Source organism: Ochotona curzoniae, unplaced genomic scaffold (assembly GCF_017591425.1).
Source record: "Ochotona curzoniae isolate NIBS_2020 unplaced genomic scaffold, NIBS_Ocur_1.0 scaffold_3890, whole genome shotgun sequence".
In the NCBI taxonomy this organism is placed as follows: Eukaryota; Metazoa; Chordata; class Mammalia; order Lagomorpha; family Ochotonidae; genus Ochotona; species Ochotona curzoniae.
In genome coordinates this window covers 10,289,761-10,295,992 of record NW_024467115.1, presented here as the reverse complement: position 1 = coordinate 10,295,992, position 6,232 = coordinate 10,289,761, and positions in this window count along the sequence as shown.

Sequence of the window (6,232 nt, the reverse complement as noted above, 5' to 3'; positions counted from 1 at the left end):
CCTCCTCCAATGTTTCCTTGATGGTGATGGATCTTTCAGGATGAGGTGGTGAAGCTGTCTTACTGCAGGCACTTCCTTCAGTGAATGGAGTCCAGGACTTGACTTTACGAGTAGGCTTCCACATAGGTTGCAGCTCAGTTTCTGGGAAAACAAGCAAACCCTCCTCCCACAGTTAGCAAGGGGTCAGGACCTCTCCACTTTTGAGTGGCTAGGTCCTTCCATCAAACGAAAGGCATCTGTGTTGGGCCTGCAAACAGCCTCCAGTAACGTAGAACTGGTGCTCACCAGAAGGAAAATCTGAAGAAAATTTAAGGTGAATAAGACCAAATTAATGCACTCACAGGTGTAGCACATTTCCCCTCTGCTTTTAAAACATAACTTTAATCTGTTGGTGTTTCCTTTTAACTATGTCCCAATCTCGAGGATATTGGGGGAGGCCTTAGATCTGAGCTATCATGTTGTTTACCTTAGGAACAGTATAAAGTGAAAATTACTAAATATTAGATTTATAAAACATTATCCCAAAGGCCTATTGCCTCCTATAAATGAGACAGGAGTACAGGTTAACAATAAACTTAAATATAAATGTGTCAATGATGTAACATTTTGAAAACAGCCTATTAGTAATTCAAATTACATAAATCAAAGAAATCTGTGTTAACTAGTACTATTATTGTTGGACAAACTAAATCAGATTTAGTAACAGTTTAAAATCATGTAGATACTTTTACAATTCTATCAGAAAGCTCTGGGGAGTGGCTGCAGGTTACCATAGCCCCAAGGCAACCTGCTCTTGTTGATAAACAGCAACACATGATAGCAATTTTAAACAACTTTTACAAAAGACAAAATGTTAAGAGACACATGTATGCTCGCGCACACACGCAGACACACACACACTTTTGGAGACTTAAAATATCATTCTCAACCAAGCTTAGTAGTAGTGTTCACCAGAAACCAGTAAGTGAAACACCATTAAATCAATAGTCTTGAACCAAGAAACTCAGAGAAAAACATTGATCACCGCTATGAAATCCCTCCATCAATCTAAAATTGCAAATTTCAGTCTTCCCAGTAATATAGCCATCTTAAGAATACATAGTTAACAACCAGATACAATTTTAGAGCTAAATCAATAAAAGCATGCAAACTAAAATTTAAACCTTCACAACTCCATGGACGCATACAACATTTTGACACAATAAAATTTTACTCCATTTTGCATTTGGCAATAATCTTAATATAATCCAATATCCTGGTCAAGTGTCTCCACAAAATGGGAGATAGATCCGTTGGCATTCTTGAGGCCTCGTAAGAATACCAAGGGAAGCCCTAGGATTTGAAATCTTTGAATTCTTGGATGCTTTTTTAAGGATAGCTGAAAATATCTGAAACAAGATTTATTGTTGAAGTTAGCATGACACATTATAGATTACAATTGGTTATTGATGTGAGATGATCACTCAAATATCTTTAAAACAAATACAAAACCTTGACACATTAAAGGCAGTGAGAGATTTGCTAACTAGCCAAAAACATGAGAATTACATTAATACATACACTTTGTAGACAATGAATATCACATTAATTTAACTTATACCTTGAAATAATCTAACAGTATGTACAATTCTATATCAAATTATTACGATAAAATTTCACATTTTTTTAATGTCCCCCCAAAGCTCCTCAAGATTTACAAAAGCCTAGTATCTTCTTTGAATTCCAAGTTCCCAAAGGTTGCAATGGATATGCAGATGAAGTCAGTTTACTAAACATCTACCACAACAAAAGACCTTGAAATTGGTCATTGTTGTGAAACCTAGCCATTAAATTGAAGGCCTGTATTCCAGCTTCCTCAGCATTATAAAATATTCCAAAAGACATGCAGTTACAACCTGGGTACAAAAACAGACAAAATAGCAAACTTTCACCTTATAATGATATAATGCCATCACCCAAATACTCCTTAAAGCAAGAACATCACTTTGTTAATTTTAAACAATGAGAACTTAATGAGACAGAGAACATAAAAATTAACTTAATATAAAAACTTGTGCTTAAAGTTAGCATAGATGATTAAGCAATGTGTATGGGAAAAAGTGCTATATGAATAACATACATTAAATTGATTGGAATTTCAGCCTCCAGGATTTACTTGCAGGGTGAAGAGCACAGAAAGGGCATTGAGACAGTGGCAGTTTTAAGTTTGTAGCTTTTTTTTTTTTAAGGTTTATTTTTATTATTTTTTTATTGGAAAGACAGATACACAGAGAGGAGAGACAGAGAGGAAGATCTTCCGTCCAATGATTCAAAGTTTGTAGCTTCTCCACAGACACAAATTGAAACCTCTGAACATTTGGGACCTGGGGCTGGCCCCTAAGGTGTCTTCAGGCCACAGGCATCTGCCATCAGGATCAAGTTTGGATTTATATTCTTTTTTCCAGTGCCGGCCTCTTTGGCACTTAAGGACATATTCCCGAGGAGTGACTGTTAGAAGTATCAGCGTGGTATCTTTGAGTTGTAGGAAGCATCCGGCAATTTTTTCTAAGGTGTCCTGGCTTGCCACAGTTAGCTCGGGCACCACTTGTTGCTGTCCTGCAGCGATGGACTTGGTGCATGGAGCCGATAATAACACGCATGGACCCTGACTGATGGTCAAAGCTGAAGTTTATTAGAGGCATCAGACTTTATACACTGAGGGTTATATTGGTCAAGAGAGGAAGTATTGAGCTTAGCAACAAAACCCATCAACTGTCTTCATACTGTTGTCTGGAACACCTTTTGTTTTGTATATTCCACCAAGTGTTCTCATTCACATGCAGTCCACTCAACTGTTCTTATACAAATGATATCCAGTCAGTTATGCAAAAGGTAGCCATTCGGTTGTTCTCATGCAAATATTATCCAATCAACTGTAATCCTGTGTTCGCTGACCCTCTAGGGTCACAGTGTCCTCCTGCATCTTTTGTAAGTGACCATTTAGTGTATGTAACATTCTTATTTTGGATTTGTTTAGAGTAGCTACTACAGGATATGAACATTTTAGTGATTTCTAAACTTAAGTTGCCAACTTTTTTTTTTTGACAAGCTAAATGTATGCTTGCTGGTTGACTGATACGGTCATTCATTCTTTCTTTCTTTTTTTTTTTTTTTTATTGTTGCTTACATTGTATTATGTAGTACAGTTTTATAGGCACTGGGGATTCCCCCCACCCCTCCCATACCCCTCCCCCCATGGTGGATTCCTCCACCTTGTTGCATAACCATAGTTCAAGTTCAGTTGAGATTCATTCCTTGCAAACACATGCCTAGCATAAAGTTCAGCGTCTTATTGTCCAGATAAGTTCAGTGGCCTCTTGGGGAGACCTTCTCTGGTCTGAAGGTAGGGCTAACAGAGTAGAGACCCGGTCAGTTAAAAGCCCCAACAAGGCCTCAGTATCAATATACAACATTATGGAATTAATTGACATAGTATTGGGTAAACAATATGTTAAAAATAATGCAAGTTCCATTCTTCGAAACATCTGGGTTGAGACAGTATCAATGACAGGTTCAAAAAATAACAAACAACCAAACAAAAAATTACAGGTTAAATCAAGGCAAACATGTGGTATCTAACCTTTTGGGATTCGCTCATTTCCCTTAGCATTATAGTTTCCAGTTGTGCCCATTTAGCCACAAAGAACTGCATTTTGTTTTTTTTAATAGCTGAGTAGTATTCCATGGAGTAGATGAACCAAAGCTTTCTTATCCAATCTTCTGCTGATGGGCATTTTGGTTGCTTCCATGTTTTTGCAATTACTGATTGTGCTGCAATGAACATAGGGATGCATGTTGGTTTGTCGTAAAACAGGTGTTTTGGATATATTCCTAGGAGTGCTATTGCTGGGTCATATGGTATGCAGATTTTGAGTTGTTTGAGTGTTCTCCAGACTGATTTCCATAAAGCTGTACCAATTTGCAGCTCCACCAGGAGTGGAGTAGGGTTCCCTTTTCCCCGCATCCTCGCCAGCAAGTGTCGTTGGTGTTCTTGTTTATGTGGGCCAATCTTACTGGTGTTAGGTGGTACCTCATCGATGTTTTAATTTGGATTTCCCTTATTGCCAGGGAGCTGGAACATTTTTTCATATGTTTGTTTGCCATTTGGACTTGTTCCTTTGTGAAATGTTTGCCCATTTCCCGTGCCCATTTCTTGAGTGGCTTGTTTGTTTTGGTTTTTTGGTTGTTTTGAAGTTCTTTGTATATCCTGGAAATTAGCCCCCTATCGCCTATATCGTGTGCAAAGATCTTCTCCCACTCTGTGGGTTGCTTTTTTACTTTGTTGATTGTTTCCCTTGCTGTACAGAAGCTTCTTAGTTTGATGAGGTCCCATTTGTTTATTCTGTTCTCAACTGCTATTGCTTTTGGTGTCCTTCTTAGAAAGTCGGGACCTACTCGTAGGTCTTGCAGGGTATTTCCTACATTTTCTTGCAAGAGTTTGAAGGTTTCTGGATGTAGGTTTAGGTCTTTTATCCATGTAGATTGGATCTTAGTGTATGGTGATAGATGTGGTCTATCTTTTTGTTTCTACAGGCTATCAGCCAGTTGTCCCAACAACATTTACTAAAGAGGCCTTCCCACTTGCTTGGACTGTCATTGGTCTTTTTGTCAAAGATTAATTGGCTGTATCTGTGTGGGTTCCCTTTTGGTGCTTCTATTCTATTCCATTGATCTTCCTTTCTGTCTTTGTGCCAGTACCAGGCTGTTTTGATAACCACTGCTCTATAGTATGTCCAGAGGTCCGGGATTGTGATTCCCCCTGCTAACTTCTTATTTTTCAGGATGGTTCTAGCTATTCGTGGTTTTTTGTGTTTCCAGATGAACTTTTGAATCATTGTATCCAGTTCCGTGAAGAATGTTTTGGGCAATTTGATTGGAATTGCGTTGAAAATGTATATTGCTTGTGGTAGTATAGACATTTTAATGATATTGATTTTGCCTATCCAGGAGCACGGGATGTTATTCCATCTTTTGAGGTCTTGTTCAATTTCCTTTTTAAATAGTTTGTAGTTTTCTTCGAATAGGTCTCCTACGCTTTTGGTTAGATTTATTCCCAAATACTTCATACTTCTCTCTGCTATTTTGAATGGTATCCTGTTGGTTAGATCTTCTTCCATCTTGGTGTTATTTGCGTACACTATGGCTGTTGATTTTCGTTCATTAATTTTGTACCCCGCCACTCTGCCAAACTCTTGTATAAGTTCTAGCAGTTTCTGTATTGAGTCTCCTGGTTTTTCTATGTATAGGATTATGTCATCTGCATATAGTGAAAGCTTGACTTCTTCATTTCCTATACGTATGCCTTTGATTTCTTTTTCTTGTCTTATGGCCTCTGCAAGTACCTCTAGGACTATGTTGAATAGCAGTGGTGATAGCGGGCACCCTTGTCTTGTTCCAGATCTCAGTGGGAAGGGTTCTAGCTTTTCTCCATTCAGTATGATACTGGCGTTGGGTTTTTCATAAATTGCTTTGATTATGTTGTGGATTTTCCCATCTATGCCTACTTTGGCTAGAGTTTTTAGCATGAAGAGGTGTTGGATTTTGTCGAAAGCTTTTTCTGCATCTATTGAAACTATTATGTGGTTCTTGTTTTGCAGTTTTTGGATATGGTTTATAACATTTATGGATTTCCGAATGTTGAACCATCCCTGCATTCCAGGGATGAATCCTACTTGATCTGGATGAATGATCTGTCTGATGATTTTTTGAATTCTATTGGCTAGGATTTTGTTGAGAATTTTAGCATCAATGTTCATCAGAGAAATAGGTCTGTAGTTTTCCTTCTCTGATGGTTCTCTGTCCGGTTTTGGGATTAAGGTGATGTTGGCTTCATAGAATGAGTTTGGGAGGGTTGCTTCCTCCTCTATTGTTTTGAAGAGCTTGTAGAGGATTGGGGTTAGTTCTGTTCGGAATGTTTTGTAGAATTCTGTAGTGAAGCCGTCTGGGCCTGGGCTTTTTTTCGTTGGGAGATCCTTGATGACTGTTTCAATCTCTACCTCGGTTATGGGTTTATTTAATTCTTCAGTTGCCTCCGGACTGAGTTTTGGTAAGTGGTGGGAGTCCAAGAACTTTTCTATTTCTTGGTGATCCTCAAATTTGTGGGAGTACAGTTCTTTGTAGTAATTTCTAATTATTTTCTTAATGATTGCAGTGTCTGTTGTTATGTTGCCTTTTTCATCTTTAATGCTATTGA